The sequence below is a fragment of the Mauremys reevesii genome, linkage group 23 (genome assembly GCF_016161935.1).
Source record: "Mauremys reevesii isolate NIE-2019 linkage group 23, ASM1616193v1, whole genome shotgun sequence".
Taxonomy (NCBI): Eukaryota; Metazoa; Chordata; order Testudines; family Geoemydidae; genus Mauremys; species Mauremys reevesii.
This window is the reverse complement of record NC_052645.1, coordinates 3,146,191-3,165,690: the sequence shown is the minus strand read 5'-3', so window position 1 is coordinate 3,165,690 and position 19,500 is coordinate 3,146,191. Positions and strand designations below refer to the sequence as shown.

The window sequence follows — 19,500 nt, the reverse complement described above, 5'->3', positions numbered from 1 at the left end:
GCGAGAAAGGGGGCTGAGACCCCCTCGGAGTTACCGCTGCCCCCCCGTGGGGACCCCCCGCCCCCTTTCTCCCTAGAGCCACGAGCAGCCCCCAGGGTGACCCCCTCCCCAGCCCCTGAGAAGTTCCCTGCCCCCTGATTGTGCCCCATTTTCTCTCCCTTCGCCAGTGTCCAGCCTCCCTGGGGCTGGGGGCTCTGGGGGTGTCTGGGGCCCTGGCCAGGGGCTCTGGGGACTGGGGGCCAGGGAAGATCTGGCAGGTCCCTGGCTGGGGCTGTGGGGGTGTCTGGGGCCCCGGATGTGGGGTCTGGGCTCTGGGTACTGGGGGGTGTCTGGGGGCTGCTGCTAACCCTGATCCTGCTCCCGGATCAGTTTGTGCCACAATCCTGGCTCCAAGCGCGGCCAGGCAGCCCCCAGCCAGGCCCCCTCACCCTGGTAACTTTCTATCCACTTACCAAACACTGTCAGGTGAAATCACAGATTTGTCTTTTCTCCCCTCTTGAAAACTGCAGGAACTTCTGGTCCCGCAGGGAATATTCATGCCCCCCCCCCCAGTCCTTGTCCTAGATCCGGGGGGTGAGGCAGGTGAGAAGGGGGCTAGAAATGCCACACAATGGTCTCTTCCACAGCGTTCTGGACTCATTCTTCCTGAAATCTGGTTTCATTGAGACCATCGTTAATCCGGAGTCACTGCATGGAAAGACAAGGAGTGACTCCGGATGGACAGTGGGGCAACTGAGATCAGCAGAGCTGCTCTCCCCAGAGAGCTAAAGGAGGGAAGCTGCTCAAACGCTCTGTCCCTCTCTGCTCAGGATATTGGGGTTCAGCTTCCTGGGTCAGATGCTGCAGCCTCCATTGTGATCTGGGAGACCAGGCTTAGCAGCTGCTGCTCCCCCAGTGGGGCCTCTCTGCTGGGAAGTGACCTTAATTAAAGCTTCTTTTCTACCCTGCCAAAGTGATGACTTTCTCCGCTCGTCCTAGCCCCCTAGGGCAGCCCTGGGCCCTGTTAATACAAATTCTACCACAGACTCCAGGTAACAGACCTCAGGAAAAGTGCTGGGGACTGGCAAGAAAGTGACTCTGCACAAACAGCCCCCTCCCCCCCATTTCTCCTCCCATTAGTAGTTGCCAGGAGAAAATCCAGCCCTGGGAAATCAAAGCCTCCAGGAATGGGACTGTCCCAGCCAGAGGGGCAGGTAGAGAGGACTGGGGAGGGAGACACTGAAAGGGGCAGTGGGAGAAATGAGTGGGGGGAGAGATTTCCAGCTCTCTAGTCCACCCAGACACATGTATTGCAGCATCCCTGGGCAGAACCACTTTCCAGTGAACAAGAAAAGGCTCAGACAGAGGAGAAACCAGTTCTTGACTCCATATTCCCCCTGCTGGGGTGTGGCTGCCCTGGGGTCACTGTCTGAGGGAATCCCCCACAGTGACTCCTTTGGTTCTGCTCTTTTCTAGCCTTGTGTTCAGAGACTTTGTTACGGGGTGAGGGGAGGGAGAAGGGAGGTTAAAAATCTCTCTGTGGGCTTAGCCTGGCAGGAGGGGCCAGGTCTACACTGTAATTAAAGAGATCAAGCATGTTCCCAGCATGGCGGAGTCTACGATGTCTGTGTGCAGGGAAAGGGCCTGGGGGACTCGTGATGTGAAATTAACTAAAGCCTGTTCTGAAACCTCCACAACTGCCCTTCTTGCCCTGCCAGGCTGCAGAATGACGTCCGTGTTTTTCTCCAGCTCATCCCATCCTCCCATGACACAGGGAAGAGAAATGTCTGCAGTGGAGCCAGCTCAGGTAGGGATTATTTTTTTGAGGGGGGGTTGGTGGGTTCCTACAGGAGGAAGAGGGACAGCAAATACAGTGGAGTTGGGAAGGTTTGCACAGTCTGGTTTGGAGGTTGGAGCAGGACAGGAAATGCACAGGGTGGAGAAAGGGAGGACAGGGTGTGACAAACCTGCTGGGAGTTGTTTAATAAGTGGCCTAGATTCTAGGAACAGACCCATGAGGTTCGGAGGTGGAAATGCTCTAGTCTGTGGAGCAGAAAATAACCCACGTGAATGGGGCTGGGAAAACTGACCAGACTCATAGTGCTGGAGCCTGACCCGACTAACCAGTGGCTGCTGTGAGATATGAAGGGGGCACCCACCAGTGAGGGTTAGGGGAGATTCCCCTCCCTTCATATCCAGCTCCTCACAATGAGGAGGGTGTTGAGCTTCCTACCAGGGAGCTCTCCCTGGTCCCTGCTAGGGGCTCCATCTCCTGTATCGGTTTGTGGCTAGTAGGCATGTGATGGATCTGCTGGGAGAGATAAGGGGCTCTCTTTGTCCCCTCGCTCTGATGTTTCCTGGATGCTCTGACCAGGGTGGGGGTGGGACTTTGTTGACTGCAATCCACCCAGGGCTTCCCTTTGATGGGCTCTTCTCCTCACAAGTAGTGGGGCTGTGAATGGGGCAGCAGGTAATGAGTGTTGGCCTTTCGCTCTTTCAGGGGCTGGTGACCTTCGAGGAGGTGGCTGTGTATTTCACCAGTGAAGAGTGGGCTCTGCTGGACCCCACTCAGAGAGCCCTCTACTGGGATGTCATGCGGAAGAACTATTCTAGCACTAGAAAAGGTTCAGAAAAGGGCAACTAAAATGATTAGGGGTTTGGAGAGGGTCACATACGAGGAAAGATTAAAGAGCCTAGGACTCTTTAGCTTGGAAAAGAGGAGACTAAGGGGGGATATGATAGAGATATAAAATCATGAGTGATGTTGAGAAAGTGGATAAGGAGAAGTTATTTACTTATTCCCATAATACAAGAACTAGGGGTCACCAAATGAAATTAATAGGCAGCAGGTTTAAAACAAATAAAAGGAAGTTCTTCTTCACGCAGCGCACAGTCAACTTGTGGAACTCCTTACCTGAGGAGGTTGTGAAGGCTAGGACTATAACAATGTTTAAAAGGGGACTGGATAAATTCATGGTGGCTAAGTCCATAAATGGCTATTAGCCAGGATGGGTAAGAATGGTGTCCCTAGCCTCTGTTCATCAGAGGATGGAGATGGATGGCAGGAGGAAGATCACTTGATCATTGCCTGTTAGGTTCACACCCTCTGGGGCACCTGGCATTGGCCACTGTCGGTAGACAGATACTGGGCTAGATGGACCTTTGGTCTGACCCGGTACGGCCTTTCTTATGTTCTTATGAGAATGTGACCTCACTGGGTAAGGGTTACTGTCCCCTCGGTTCTTGGAAGGGGAAATGGAGAGAGAAGATTTACGCCAGCCCCACAATGCCACCTCTACTCTGCCCTGTTTCAGCATCACCCCAATATGCCAGTGACACACACACTACCAGAGACCCTCCCCTGCTGCAGAACACTTTGGGAACAGAGCACAGGAGCCGTATCGCACAGTGTCAAATATCTCCTGTTTGCTCAAATAAAACTGAGGGTTAAGTGCAGCATAATCAACAGAAGATTCCTAGGGGTCACCAGATGAAATTAATAGGCAGCAGATTTAAAGAAAATAAAAGGAAGTTCTTCTTCACGCAGCGCACAGTCAACTTGTGGAACTCTTTACCTGAGGAGGTTGTGAAGTCTAGGACTATAACAGCGTTTAAAAGAGAACTGGATAAATTCATGGTGGTTAAGTCCATCAATGGCTATTAGCCAGGATGGGTATGGAATGGTGTCCCTAGCCTCTGTCTGTCAGAGGATGGAGATGGATGGCAGGAGAGAGATCACTTGATCATTGCCTGTTAGGTTCACTCCCTCTGGGGCACCTGGCATTGGCCACTGTCGGTAGACAGGATACTGGGCTAGATGGACCTTTGGATCTGACCCGGTACGGCCGTTCTTATGTCACGTATGTATGTGGGCATTTGGTGCAAGGCGCTCCTGGCCCTCAGAGACCGTGTGGAGGCTTTGGAGGCCAGGGTGTTGGAACTGGAGGAGCTAAGGGAGGCAGAGAAGTATGTTGATGAGGCTTTCCGGGACACTATAGAATTGTCCCAACTCCGGTCAGACAGCCCCCCCGCACTGTTGAGGAGGATGGAAGGCCCAGGGAATGAGAGCAGTCAACGGGGGCAGAGGGAAAGCTTCTCATAGTTGGGACCCTCACCCCAACACTATCTGGAAGAGCCTCTTGCACTGAGGTTACCTCACCGGGGGAGGGAACTCCAGTCATTATGAAAAGGCAGCTGTTAGTAATAGGAGATTTGATCATTAGAAACAAGGATATCTGGGTTTGTGATGACCGGGAGAACCGTATGGTGACTTGCCTGCCTGGTGCGTAGGTTGCGGATTTCTCAAGGCATCTAGATAGATTTATGTGTAGTGCTGGGGAGGAGCCAGTGGTCATGGTACATGTAGATACCAATGACATAGGGAAGGGTAGGTGAGACGTCCTGGAGGCCAAATTTAATCTGCTAGGAAAGAGACTGAAATCCAGGACCTCTATGGTGGCATTCTCAGAAATGCTCCCAGTTCCATGCGCAGGGCCAGGTAAGCAGGCAGAGCTTCGGAGTCTCAATGCGTGGATGAGATGATGGTGTAGAGATGGGGTTTAGATTTATTAGGAGCTGGGAAACTTTGGGGATGGGGAGCCTATACAGGAAGGATGGGCTCCACCTAAACCAAAGTGGATCCAGACTGCTGGCACTTAACATTAAAAGGTTGCAGAGCAGTTTTTAAGCTAAGAGATGGGGGGGAAGCCAATGGCTGCAGAGGAGCACGTGGATCGGACAGAGACTTCTCTTAGAGGAGAGTGTAGTGATAGAGATTTTTCTAGTTTTAGTCAGGAAGAGAGGCTGGAAGAGGATAAAGTAGGGGCCAGATCAGACGAGAAGCATTCACACACAAAGAATCTGACACATCAGAAAAGGGCAGACAAATAAACAGTGACCAGTTTTTAAAGTGCGTGTACACAAATGCTAGAAGTGTAAATAATAAGATGGGTGAATTAGAGTGCCTCGTGTTAAAAGAGGATATTGACATAATAGGCATCACAGAAACCTGGTGGAATGAGGACAATCAATGGGACACAATCATTCCAGGGTACAAAATATATCTGAAGGTCAGAGCAGGTCATACTCGGGGTGGGGAGGAGTGGCACTGTATGTTAAAGAAAATGTAGACTCAAATGAAGTAAAAATCTTAAATGAAACCGCATGTTCCATAGAATCTCTATGGATAGTAATTCCATGCTCTAATAAGAATATAACAATAAGGATCTATTATCGACCCCCTGTCAAAGACAGTGATAGTGAGGATGAAATGCGAAGGGAGATTAGAGAGGCTATCAAAATAAAGAACTCCATAATAGTGGGAGATTTCAATTATCCCCATATTGACTGGGTACATGTCACTTCAGAACAAAATGCAGAGACAAAATTTCTCGATACTTTAAATGACTGTTTCTTAGAGCAGCTGATACAAGAACCCGCAAGGAAGAAGCAACTCTCCATTTAGTCCTGAGTGGAGTGTAGGATCTTGTCCAAGAGGTAACTATAACAGGACCGCTTGGAAATAATGATCATAATATAGCAGCATTTAACAATGGGCCATCAACATTTAACAGTGAGCCATCAAACAGGCTAGACAGAACTGACACCAACTTGTCTGGGGTGTTTCCTGGAAGCAGAGCACAAGTTTGAAATATGGGCAGCACAGAGCCAAGATTCATAACGTCAACTACAGAAATGATACACATCTAGAGATAGCATAATTATAATCAGCCAATCATAACCTCTCCATAGACCCCTTACACGACAACCTTTCTACAATATTGGCTGCAAATATAGAGCAGTGGTCCCAACGGTGATCTATACAGTTACAGATTATGTCAATAATGTGATAGGAGGTGATACGGCATCAGTGAGACTGATACTGGAATACTGCCTCCAGTTTTGGTGTCCTCATTTGAAAAAGATGTTGTGAAATTGGAGCTGGGGCAGCAAAGAGCCACCAAATGTTCTGAGGGCTGGAGAAAAATGCCTTCTAGTGAGCTATTGAACGAGCTCAACCTGTTTAGCTTACCAAAAGAAGATTGAAAGGTGACTTCATTGAAGTGTTGAAGTGCCTTAATGGAGAGAAAATATTGGGTATAAAAGGGCTCTTTAATCTAGCAGAGAAAGGCATAACAAGACCCAATCTCTGGAAGGTGAAAAGAGACAAATTCATATTACAATTAAGGCACAAAAATTAACCAGCGAGGATGTTTCACCACAGGAACAAGCTACCAAGGAAAGTAGTGGATTCTCCATCTCCTGATGTCATTTAATGAAGGCTAGATGCCTTTCTGGAATGTGTTTGCCCCAAAAGTAGCTCTTGTGTCATACAGGAGGCCTGTGATATGCAGGGGGTCAGATTAGATGCTCTAATGGTCCCTTCTGGCCATAAAGTCGACTAATTCCTGAAAAATTGAGTGTAGCATTGGGAGCAGCGTCTGATGTTTTCCTGTCTAGCCGGCTTGCTTCCTAGAACGAACGTTCCTTGAGTGGGGTGATCCACAGGGAGTAGCTCAAACCTCCAAAGTGCCTGGCCAGGGGCAGGACATTAGCACAGCAAGGGAGGGGTGTGGCAGTGACATCACAAAGGCCTTTTGCTGGACCTCAGATTATTGGTCAAAGGTGGTGGGGAGGTGGTGACCTCACAGAGAGATGCTGACATCACCCAGGCAGGACAGGGGCGAGGGGCCAGGGAAACCTCAGAGACCCCTGTGGCTTTGCTTCAGCAAGTCTCCTTCTCCAGGTCTCTCTTTGAGGACTGAGAGAGTATTCGGGTTCACGTACGTGAGCGCCAGGAGGAACCTCTTTCGACTTTTCTCCTTCTGTTTTCCTGATTTTACTAGAAAACAGCCATCCCTGTTTAGAAGGTAAGAGCCTCCTTGAGGTTTGAAACCTGTTCAGTCTGATCCATCAGATGACAGTTGAATTCTAGGCATGGAAAACACGAGCTTAAGGAGGCAGAATTTTATTCTGCACCTGGGATTTTGTCCCTTAGAATCACTGGGGACATTGGGGTTTGTCCTTTTGCTTTCACCTTGTCCTCCATCCCTCCTTTCTCTTTGTCTCTTGTGTGGAAGCAGGGAAAGAATTAACAAGGATTTGAAGGGGATCTTAATGCATGTCAGTCAGTTAGCAAGATTCAAGCTAATAGTTAGCAAAAGTCAGGCCACACTGTAACCCCAATGACGTGAGACTTGCAGAAGCGAGGATGGTGTGAGGCGAGAGGGAAAGAAACTGTGTAAAAAGTTATTACGACCTTGCAATTCAGATAACCAAATATGCAGAGTGGTGTCTTCTAGGAGTGAGAAAAACAAGATAGCAGGATGGCTTATGTATAAACAAAATGCAGTTGTTGCTCTTTATTGTCTGTATTATTGCTAGTTATTGTCTGTAACAAAGGTATAAAGGCTTGCTGTAATTGTTTACTAGTTGAGAGACCTGTCCGGGACTGGGGCGACCCTGTGTCCTAGGGCACTCCCTCCCTCCCTCTATTGTAATTACTAGAGAAATAATAAAGTATTTGATTTTGCTGCACCCAAAGAAAAAGCGAGAACTGAGTTTTTCTCCGACACTTGCTTCTTTTGTCCTTTCTCCTGTTCCCCTCCCAAGACCAGGAGTTGTGTGTGTGTGTGTGTGTGTGTGTGTGTGTTATGGGGGAGCAGTGTGGTTTTTCCCCGTGTAGCCAGCACCAGACCTGGCACCACCCCCAGCTCTGCCCCTTTCCTGCCACTGCATCCCCATCTCACCTCCTGACCCTGGCTGGGCACCCCCAGCCCCTCATAGCAGGGAGCTGTGCAGGGGGGTCTCCTTGCAACCATGAGTGGGTGTCTGGTGGGTGCCGTCACCTCTGCCAGAGACCCCCAAGAAACTCACTAGCTTCCTCCACATGAGGGGAGGGGCTCCTACTTTCTGTCTTGGGGGGGAGATTCCGTGATGTCAGAGCCTATGGTGAGAGTGGTTCGAATCACGAGTCTGGAGTGGCAGGGCAACCCCCTCCCCCAGTCAGATTCTGCTAGGGGGCTGGGCTGGGATCTGTAGGGCGGGAGACACAGGAAAAAGCAGCCGCCACTATTGAACCCAGGAGTCCTGGCTCCCAGTCCCCTTGCTATGACCTCTAGACCCACCTCTGCTCCCAGAGTCAGGGATAGAACCCAGAGGTCCCTGGCGCCTGGTGCCCAGCCCCCTCCCTGCTCTGACCACTAGACCCCACTCCCCTTTTAGGCTCGCTGCCTCTTCTATCCACCCAGGCCACCTGTCCATCCCTTTGTTGCAGGTTTCTGGGGTGTCACCCCTGCTCTGCGCTCCCCCAGTGCAGCCCAAGGCCTTTCCTCCCCCCAACCACACATCCTCTCCCCCTCGTGCTGGATCATCTGCTTGGCCCCCTGCCCCCTCTCGGGGTGCGCTGTGCGGCGTGGCTGGGGATTGTGCAATGGCTCAGCACCAGGCAACGCAGAACGTAAACCACAGGCCCTGCCCTGCCCCACCGCACTGGAGCTGCCTTCCGAGTACATTGGAGCCCAGCACCCTGCACCTGTGCCCTCCTGCCCCACAAGAGGGTGAGCTGCAGCCCCACCTCGCTCTGCAGAGGGGAGAAGGGTCAAGCCAACCTGCCCATTTAGGATGGGGGAATCAACACCCTTTTTTCTGCACAGCCACTGACCATCATCAGGATTCCTTCTCCCTCCTGTACCTCAGTGCAACTAAATCTCCACACTTAGACAGCCGGTCCATCCGCTGCACCCCAATCCCCCATGCCTGAGCTTCCCTGCCAAAGCCCTGCACCTGGCTCCAGAGAATTAAGTCTCACATCTCGCAGGGAACTTGACTTCTGTGCCCAGAGAGTCTCAACCCCCCTCAGTAGATGACCTGAGTCTGAGAAACACAGTGTCCATCTTCTCTAAAGAAGTACTTGGAGAGACTATATGTGACCATGTGGCCTAATGGATAAGGCATCTGAGTTTGGATCAGGCAATTGAGGGTTCATGTCCCTTCGTGGTTGTGCTTGTCCAGTTTTACCTTTGGGCTGAACGTCCTGCTCCCTTCAGGGCTGGAACCTCTTCTTGGCAGCTCCTGCCAATACTCTGACTTCAGCTAGAGCCCTGGGAAGGAGTTGGGGGTTGGGTGTCACAAAGGCTGGGGCATGAGCCCCAGGTGCTTCCAGTCTCGCCTTTGCCCTTCCTGACTTGCCAAAAAAAATGGGCGGCTGCCCGGGCTAGTGTGTGGAGCAGTTTCCCTCTTCCAAGTGTGCGCCTGTCCCTGTGCTGGAGGGGGGTTGCTACATAGCGCCTTGGGAGCCTGGGTGTTTCTCTGCTTCTCGCCAGCTGGGGTAAAGCCTCTTGGGGTAAAATCTCCTGCCCACTGCAAAAGTGAACACCTGGAGTGGGAACGGTCAGAGGCCCCACCGGGGGGGCTGGCCCTGCTTTCCTACCGTCTTCTGGTGTTGGCCACAGAGCATCAGCAGCCGCCCCACATGCTGGTCTGTGTGTGGCCTTCAGTGGGTGTTTGGCATGGCAGGGAGCAGGCTGGCTGGGGGTCTTTGTCGCTGTCTGCTGGCCACGCATAGTCATGGTCCTGCCCTCCTCTGAACAGCCAGAGTTAGTCTGTGCTTAGAAAGCAGAGACAGAGGAGACTCAAGGCAAGAGGGTGAGAAAGATTGAGAAAGGACCTATGCAGACAGCCTACACTACAGGGACACTGCCTGGTTAAGGGACGTGGAGGCACCAAATTGCCCCAAATTTCTTGGTGCCCTACGCAACTGCATACTTCTCCAGCGGCGAACTCGATCCCCCGGCTGGCTGAGCCGGCCAGGAAAGCTGCCCCTGTCCCTGCTCCGCCTCTTCCCCACAGCCCCCCGCCCCGGTCTGCCCCCACCCCCCTTTTCCCACCCCTGCTCCACCCCATCCCCCCCCACACTCTGCCCCTTCCGCTGAGCTACATCCCGGTAGACTGCAGGAGGGATCAGTCACACCCGGCACTCACTGGGCGGTGGGAAGTGGAACGACCTGGCCCCAGCCTGCTCTGCTCCACCAGCTCCCAGCCGCACCACTGGTGAGTGCTGGGGGGCATTTCCCCCACTCCACCAAGTTCCAAGGCTGGGAGCAGAGTGCAGCAGGCTGGGGCCGGATCACTCCACTTCCCGCCGCCCGTGAGTGTGGGGTCGGGCCTGCCCTGCAATTACCGGGTGGCGGGAAGTAGAGTGACCTGGCCCCAGCCTGCTCCGCTCTGCCAGCTCCGGCTGAGGGACGGGGGTGCTGTGTAGGGCACCAAAATGTCTAGGGACAACCCTGAATAGATCATTTTCCCACAGGGACTGATGGCTGTTAGAATAGCGATATTCAGGCTGCCTGTACAGGCCTAGACTGTAAGAACTGAGGTGTATTTTTATCACTTAGCTAGTGACAGGGGTATAAAACAAAGACCCAAAATCCCAGTCTGCCTGTGTCTGGGCCTTCTCTCCCTAGGAGAGTCTGAGCCCTTGTTTGTAGGCTAAGGCCTTTGGCTAAGCAGCAGGGGCAGCCATAAGCTGGGAAGCGAACGGTCCCATCCTCACCTCCCAAACCCGTCACACTGAACTAAGGTGGGGTTGGGCTGTTAGGAAGACGATCCTGTCCCGATAGTGCCCATCACCAGCAGATAACGAAACAGATCTTAAGGGAGCATCCGGTCTGGCACGAAATCCCTTCTCAATGGTTGTGGTTGTGAAACCCTCATTTCTGTAGGGTTTGTCTTTCCGGCCCCCACTTTTCTATTGTCATCTGTCTGGTTCTCTGATTGTTTCTGGCTGCTGCCGAGTTAATTTTGCTGGGTGTAAGTTAATTAGGGGAGTGGGATGTAATTGGTTAGAGAATTCTGTTACAATAGGTTAGAATTGGTTAGTTACAATGACTGGTTAAGGTCTAGCTGAGACTATTACTGTGTAAACTGGGGTCAGACCGGAAGTGGAAGAGGAAATTGGAATCATGCTAACGGGGGGGGATGGGAATAGGGAACGGGGAACAGGGACACAGACAAGGCTCTGCGGTGTCAGAGCTGGGAAGGGGGACGTGGGGTAAACACTCTGCAGTGTCAGAGCTCATAGACTCATTGACTTTAAGGTCAGAAGGGACGATTGTGATCGTCTAGTCCGACCTCCTGCACAACGCAGGCCACAGACTCTCACCCACCCACTCCTGTAACAAACCCCTGGCCTATGTCTGAGCTAGCGAAGTCCTCAACTCGTTTTTTAAAGACTTCAAGGTGCAGAGAATCCTCCAGCAAGTGACCCGTGCCCCACGCTGCAGAGGAAGGTGATAACCCCCAGGGTCTCTGCCAACCTGCCCTGGAGGAAAATTCCTTCCTGACCCCAAATATGGCGACCAGCTAAACCCTGAGCGTGTGGGCAGGACTCAGCAGCCAGCACCCAGGAAAGAATTGTCTGTAGGGATGTGGGGTAAACGCTCTGCAGTGTCAGAGCTGGGAAGGGAACAACGTGGAACAGACTCTGTGGGTGTATAGAGATAAGCCCGACTGGTGTGAAGGGCTTCGGAATCTGCCTGCTTGGAAACGAACCCCAGTAAACATCCCTTTGTCTGCGCTTCCGACTTCTGGTCTTTTGTTGCTTGCTGCCTGCGTGACAAGAGCCAGGGAAGTGGGCGGGGGAAGGGAAAGCCCTCTAACAATGGCTCCTTGCTCCTCTCCCTCCAGGCTCAGGGGTCAAGGATGGGCAGGACTCCAGGCTCTGCTTGAGGGATCCTGGCAAAGGGGCTGGGGGAGTGGAGGGGAGAGAAAGGATTATAGATGCTCATCTGCACTCTGGAGAGGAGGTAATAAGTGAAGGGGGCATTTTTGAGTCCTCTCCTTCTCAGTGTCCCCAGGGCTGGAATTCTACATTCCACAGGGGCAAATAAGGGGGTGAAGCCATGTGGTTAATGAAAACCAGGGCTCCAGGTGAGGTTTGAACTCACAACCTCAGCATAGCTCCTCAGCACTGCCCTATAAGTACTGTGCGCTAACCAATTGCGCCACTGGTGCACCTGTAAATTGTGCTTCTCCAAACCCCCTAGGTTGATACAGGCAAGGAGTGACCCCAAATCATTCTCGATGGAGCTGAGAGCAGGTAGCGACAAGTGTTGTACTCGGTGGGGTGGATTCTTCTTAAGGGTTCCAGGCACCATTTGACCCTTTTGTTCTTCCCTGTGTAATAACAGAGCTGGTTAAGACTCAATGGAGAGTCTTGCTGCAGACATAGGCGGCAGGTTTGTATAATTTTTGGTGGGGCCCAAAATGGTGGTGCCCCCCCGCTCCCGCCCTGTAAGCCGATATAAAATGAAGCTACAACGCGTCAGTGCCACAAGATTACAAGGGTCAATTAAAAGTGGAAAGTCAGAAGCAGCACTTGCCTACTTCAATATACAGTATTATATTTTGTTGCATCTGTTGTGATGAAGTGGGAATGTTCTTAATATTTTCTCTGAATACTGTGTGGGTGCCTCAGTTTCCCCTGCAAGATGCCAACTGAAGGTGTTGGGGACAAAGAGATCAGGTGGCCTCCTTGTCCAGAAGAGACACAGAGGCCAGAGGAGGGAGTGTCAGTTTGGAGCTGGCTGGGGAAATTGGGAGAGACCCAGAACTTGGTTCTGGGCTCCCCACCCCCCAAGATGGACCTGACAGAGGGTTCTGTTTTCTGTACCAACAAGCTCTGTTTAAACTGTGTTCCCGTCATCTAATAAACCTTCTGTTTTACTGTCTGGCTGAGAGTCACATCTGACTGCAGAGTTGGGGTGCAGCGACCTCTGGTTGCCCCAGGACCAGCCTGGGCAGACTCACTTTGGAAAGTGCATGACGTGGAAGGGCTGAATGCTCCGAGGTCAGACCCAGGAAGGTGTAAGCTTCTTGCCCTGGAGACAGTATGCTCCGAGAGAGGAGGCTCCCCCAGAGTCCTGACTGGCTTTGTATGGAGATGTTCCAAAGCATCACAGCATCCCCTTCCACACCGTGCACTTCCCAGAAGTCCGCACAGGCACTGACACTCCCTCCTCCGGCCTTTGTCTCTTTTCCAGGCATTAGGAGGCCACCTGATCTCTCTGTTCTCCAACACCTTCAGTTGGCACCTTGCAGGGGAAACTGATTTGGGAGAAATGAAGTAAAAGCTGCCCAAACTGAGCTTGAGCACTCCTGAATTTTGAGGTGTTCAAATCTGGAAGGCAGGTGCTGGGGGTGGGAGAGGGCTGTGGGCTCCATGGGGGAGCATGGCAGCAACTGTCTGGAGCTGCATGGAGCCAGATACGCTGGTCTGAGTGGCACAGTAAGCAGTTTGGGGGTTGGAGAAGAGGTAGGGAGTTCCGGGGGGCAGTCAAGGGACAAGGAGCAGGGGGAGTTGGATGGGGCAGAGGTTCGAAGGGGCAGTCAGGGGACAGGCAGCAATTGGATAGGCATGGGAGTCTAAGAGGTTTATCAGGGGACAGGTAGGGGGTGCGGTCCTGGGGGGGGAAGTTGGGTGGGGTCTCAGGAGGGGGCAGTTGGGGACAAGGAGAAGGGAGGCTTAGATAGGGGCTGAGGTCCCAAGGGGCAGTTAGGGGCAGGGGTCTCGGGAGGGGGTAATTGGGGAACAAGGACCAGTGGGGCTTAGATAGGGGGTGGAGGTTCTGGGGGGCAGTTGGGGCAGGGGTCTGGGGAGGGGGCAATCAGCAGACAGAGGCTGGGATTCAAAGGGCTCTGGGCTGCTGGCAGCCGCGGGGATCCCAGAGCCCTTTAAATCCCAGCCCCGGCTGGGAGTCAGAGGACTCTGGGCTGCCTGCAACCGCAGGGAGCCCAGAGCCTTTTAAATCCCAGCCGGGGCCGGGAATCAGAGGGCTCTGGGCTGCCCGCTGCGGCGGGGAGCCCAGAACCCTTTAAATCTCAGCCTGCTGGGATTTAAAGGGCTCTGGGCAGCCTGCAACCGCGGGGAGCCCGCAGCCCTTAAAAACTCAGCCGCGGCAGGGATTTAAAGGGCTCTGGGCTGCCTGCAACCGGGGGGAGCTGAGACCCTTTTAAATCCCAGCCGCGGCCGGGAATCAGAGGGCTCTGCGCTGCCCGCTGCGGCGGGGAGCCCAGAGCCCTTTAAATCTCAGCCGCGGCTGGGATTTAAAGGGCTCTGGGCTGCCTGCACCCGCGGGGAGCACAGAGCTTTTAAAATCCCAGCCGCGGCCGGGAATCAGAGGGCTCTGGGCTTCCCGCAGCAGGCAGCCCAGAGCCCTCTGATTCCCGGCCGGCTGGGATTTAAAGGGCTCTGGGCTGCCTGCAAACGGGGAGCCCAGAGCCTTTAAATCCCAGCCGCAGCCGGGAATCAGAGGGCTCTGGGCTGTCTGCTGCGGGCCGCCCAGAGCCTTTTAAATCCCAGCCGCCGCCGGGAATCAGAGGGCTCTGGGCTGCCTGCAACCGCGGGGAGCCCAGAGCCCTTTAAATCTCAGCCGCGGCTGGGATTTAAAGGGCTCTGGGCTGCCTGCAAACGCGGGGAGCGCAGAGCCGTTTAAATCCCAGCCGCGGCCCGGAATCAGAGGGCTCTGGGCTTCGCTGCAGCAGGCAGCCCAGAGCCCTCTGATTCCCGGCGCGGCTGGGATTTAAAGGGCTCTGGGCTGCCTGCAAACGCGGGAGCCCAGAGCCTTTAAATCCCAGCCGCAGCCGGGAATCAGAGGGCTCTGGGCTTCCGCTGGGGGCCCAGAGCCTTTAAATCCCCGCCGCCGCCGGGAATCTGAGGTCTTTGTGCTGCCTGCACCCGCGGGGAGCCACGAGCCCTTTAAATCTCAGCCGCTGCTGGGATTTAAAGGGCTCTGGGCTGCCTGCAACCGTGGGGAGCCCAGAGCCTTTTAAATCCCAGCCGCAGCCGGGAATCAGAGGGCTCTGGGCTCCCCGCCGCAGCAGGCAGCCCAGAGCCCTCTGATTCCCCGCCGCGGCTGGGATTTAAAGGGCTCTAGGCAGCCCTGGCGGCGGCAGCGGCAGCCGCGGGGGGCGCTCCAAGCAGGGGAGAAAAAACATTGGTGGGGCAGAGCCCCTGCTTGGGATTTATTCATGGGGCTAAAGCCCCAGAGCCCCATATAAGTCGGCGCCTATGGCTGCAGACCAACAGATCTGAAATCACTGATAACCAGCTCTAAGCATTAGTCTTGCTTTGGGACAGTGCAAGAAACTGCCCAGTCTGCGCTCGCAGTGAGGCTCCCTCACTAACAGCTGAAATCAGGGAGAGCTCTGTGAAGTGCAGGGCCCCAGGGGTGCCTGAACAGGGGGGAACAACACCCCAGGGCTTTTAAAAATGGGAGGGCTCTGCCTTGCCACTTTTTAACAACTGTAAGGGCAAGTGGAGGTGGGAGAAGACAAGGTAGAGAGCAGTAGGAAGGGTCTTCAGGGGAGGAGGTAATAACTGGAGATATACCAATCTCTTAGAACTGGAAAGGACCTTGAAAGGTCAAATCCTAGCCCCCTGCCTTCACTAGCAGAACCAATTTTTGCCTGAGATCCCTAAGTGGCCTCCTCAAGGATTGAGTTTACAACCCTGGACTTAGCAGGCCAATGCTCAAACCACTGAGCTATGCTCCAGTGTAGGCACAGGGTCTTGGGGAGAAAGGGTGGGGCAGGGGCGTGGCGTTGAGTGGCCGGGATGGGGCTACTGTTCGGGCTTTGGTGGCCACTCCTTTTAGGGAGCCTGTTCCGCTCCTGGTGGGACCACAAGACGTCCCAGAGCAGAGAGGGTGGCCAGCAGAGCGGTGACGGGGGGAACGGCAAGTGGCCGGCAATGTGGCCAGACAGCGGAGGGAGAAAGGGGCTTTCCCCCCAGGAGGTGAGAGGTGAACTCTGGGTTTTCACTGACCCAGGACAGCAGCTGTGGGTGAGGTGCAGTGAAGGGTGGGGCACATCCACAGAGCTTTTGGTGTCTGGATTTAGGAGCCCGAGGCAAAAGGCCACTGCCCAGCGCACTGGGGAGGGTGTTTTGCTCAGAGTGTTGTGTTATGAATCCTGATTGTGGTGTTTTCCCAAGTTAATACAAGGTGATTTTCCTCCTTTTTATTAAAGTTTCTTTTCTACACTCAGTGCGTGTGAGTGGGGAAAGTATCGCCTATTAGAGGCACCCAGTGGCCAGGGTTAGTTTCCCCAGGTTACTGGGTGGGGGCTTAAGCAGACTGTGTGTTGTATTGTTGAAGAGGAGCCCCAAGCACCCAGACAGGGAACTGTAACTTCAGCCTTCAGAGTAAGAGCCAGAGGTGCTGCCAGCTGAGCTAGCCAGGCTGCCTAAACGTATTAACCCCTTTCACCGCAAGAGCAAACACCGGGTACTTCTGTGCTTCTCAGCAGCTGGGAAAAAGCCTCTTGGGGGAAATATCTCCTGCCCCACTGCCAAAAGGAGCCCCCTGAGTGGGAAGGGTCAGAGGCCCCACCTGCTTTCCAACCACCTTGTGATGCTGGCCGGCCCCAGAACGAATGTTGGTCTGTGAGTGGCCTTCAGTGGGGGTTCGGCATGGCAGGGAGCAGGGAGCAGCCTGGCTGGGTGTCTCTGTGGCTGTCTGCTGGCCACGCATAGGCATGGTTCTCCCCTCCTCTTGCCCTGCCCTTGGTTGCTCTGTGGCTTTTAACCCTTCCCTTGGAGCTGTCAGCACCAGCCGCCTCTGCTCCAGGTGCCCAGAGGAGGAGAGGTGCTGGGTTCCCGCCTGGGACTCTTCCTCCCTCCTGCCTAGCCCTGACTGTGAAGCCTGGCCCTGACACTCCTTCCTTTAAATGCCATGTGGGCAAGAGGAAGAGTGTGGCAGCTGGAGGGTCCAAAGTTGTGGGCATCAGGTGAAGCAGCAAGAAACAACCATATGGTCAATCCACAGGAATCTCTAGCCAGACTGTTAAGTTCTAGGACCCCTACCTATAGCCGCCATCCCATTGAACCAGCTGGACCAAAGACCTATATCCAGTGGGCATCAGTCACCCAGCAGGAGGGAAAAAACTCACTCTAGTTCACCCTGAGAGAAGGTAGCCAAACACATTGGGCTCCAGGGCTTTGCAGTAAACTAACCTATCTCCAGTAGGTCCCATTGAGAGTTGAACTCAGATTCCAGGATTCAAAGTCCTGAGTGCTGCCCATTACACCATGGGACCTGCTGCTATTTCATTTTCTAGACCCCTGTGACTCTCAGCTGGCTGGTTTGCACTCTGCACGTATTGCTTCCCACCAGCGGCTTCCTCTCGCAGGACTCTCTCTCCTCCTCCAGTGACTGTGGTCCTGCACTACCGGATTTGTGCGTCCTGCCCTGAGTCCCTGCATCCCCCTGCTTTGTCTCCGTTCCCTGCAGGCTGCAAAAATGTCAGGGGAGGCCGCCCCTCCGTTCACTCGGTGCTCCTGCTCATATTGGCCAGCTGCAGCCTCATCTCCTGGAACTCGGGCAGCTGTCGCTTGATCCAATCGTACAGTCACATGCTGACTGGCTCCCCTGCCCGGATGCTCTTGTGGAAATCCCACAGATGGTGCTACAGGACTTGGCACCACTGGTTTCTTTAATGTTGTGGTGTTTCCCCAACTGCCAGAACAAAGCCGCCAACTCACCGACTCGCATCAATCCCCCTGGTTGCCATAGAACCCTCTGCTGCTTTCCCGTTCTGCCAACACCACCAGGCCTCACCCCCCTGCTCCTTTATCTTGCAAGCTCTGGATGTTCAGCTTCCAATATCCTCTGCCGTGGGTCAGGGAATTGCCCACATTGAGCACACAGTGAGAGCTGCGTGATCCGAACAGTCCATTGGCTCCACCCTGCACTGGGCTGTCGACATGCTCTCCTTCACGGAAATCCGGTCAGTGCGACTCCTGGCCTGTCCCCGCAGAAAGGTGTATCCCCTCTGCGGATGGTGTGAGCTCAGGTCAGAGGAATAGGAGGCTACCGCCCGCCCTCCACTGGTTCCACTGTGGAGAAACACGTCCTCTAAGCCGACCTCACTACAGACCTGCGCCAGGTAGTGCTCATCATAGAAGAGTTTCCTCTGAGGGTTGGAAAAACAGGACCAGCAGTCCTCAGGCCGGTGCAACAATTTAAATCCCTCACACACCCCTCCCCGACACCAAACACCATGCAGTCTAGAGGAAGGGAGCCAGTTCCTTCATAGAACTTTCCTTTTACACCTTAACTGGGGACCATACACACTAATATAGCCAGAACCCGTGCCATGGAGCACAAAGCCCCCCAGTAATGCTCTCCCTGGTGGGAGCTCCAGCGCCTTCTGTACTCGCACCATGAATGTGAAGAACACGACTCCAACCCCATCATTCTTCCCTGGCCTGGAGGACCAGAGAGATGGGCCCTTCCACCAATCACCCTCTGCCCATCAAGCTACCCTAGTGTTGTTAATGTGCATTTCCTGAACACCCACCATGGCCAAGCCCAGCTGCTCCTAGCCAATGAACATCAAGCATCTCCTCCTGGGCCCCCAAATCCCTTCCACCTGGCCACTTTCACAGATACCCCTTCCAGGGTACTGCCCTTGCTCAGCTGCACAGAGGAGTTTTCATCCCCTTTTCCTGCCTGTCACTGCCCAGCAGCCCTCTGGCACCATTCCTGAGGGTCACCCTGCCTCACTCTCTTCCTGCCATATTGGGTCCACCAATAACTCATGTAGGAGAGACAGTTCCCATCCTTCATTGTTAAAGGTCAGGCCAGCCAACTAGGGGCAGATGCCCACAGTATCTTTTTCTATTGCAGAGCCCAAGCTCAGGGACTTACCATGGGTGCAGGCACAACTGTGCTCCCAGAAAACAAGCCACCAGTGCACAAAGAAGGATGAGAGGACCTACCAAAGCCTGGGATTGAACCAGGGAACCTTTAGCTCTTCAAGTATCAGAGGGGTAGCCGTGTTAGTCTGGTTCTGTAAAAGCAACAAAGAATCCTGTGGCACCTTATAGACTAACAGATGTTTTGCAGCATGAGCTTTCGTGGGTGAATACCCACTTCTTCGGATGCAACTGAACAAGCAGCTCCCTCCTTCCAGCCCAGGACACACTCACACTCCCCCTCCTCCCCCCACCCAGGCTAGAGAAGGAACAGAACCCAGGAGTCCGGACTTCTCCTGGGAAACCATTCCCCACTTCAAAGTCCCTCGGCATAGCAAGGCCAGGGCCCCCTCGTTTCCCATTGATTTCCATGCTCAGCAGCTCCCCGGGTCTGGCCCAGCTCAGAGACTCTCAGCCTGGGGAACAGTCTCCCACCAGGGAAGGGCTGGGAGCCCCATTGCTGGGACCTTGCCAAACACACTGGAGACGGCTCTGGAGAAGCCCCTCCCCGGTCTGAGAGCGAGGGGCTCCTGGGGGCTGTTTGCAAATCCAATCTCCTTTGGGAGAGATTCTCTCCCCCTCTTTCTGCCTCTCCCCAGACAGACAGGGGACGCCACCGAGGAACCCTAATGCCACTCACTTGCTCTGGTGACGGAGCGATGGATGGAGGATGTTCAGGGTCATCCCTCGTCCTTCTCCTCACTCTCCAAGCCCAAGGCAGGCTGGAGGGGGGGGGGGTGACCTGAGGAGTTACCCTGCCCAGCCAG

The 19,500-nt window shown here is 54.0% G+C and overlaps 1 non-coding gene across 1 annotated transcript; it reads right to left on the bottom strand.

Moving 5' to 3' along the window:
• Window positions 1-11,899: 11,899 nt before the first annotated feature.
• Window positions 11,900-11,991, bottom strand: TRNAI-UAU. The gene is given in 2 exon segments: window positions 11,900-11,935; window positions 11,954-11,991. It is a non-coding gene; the product is annotated as a tRNA-Ile (tRNA).
• Window positions 11,992-19,500: the final 7,509 nt, after the last annotated feature.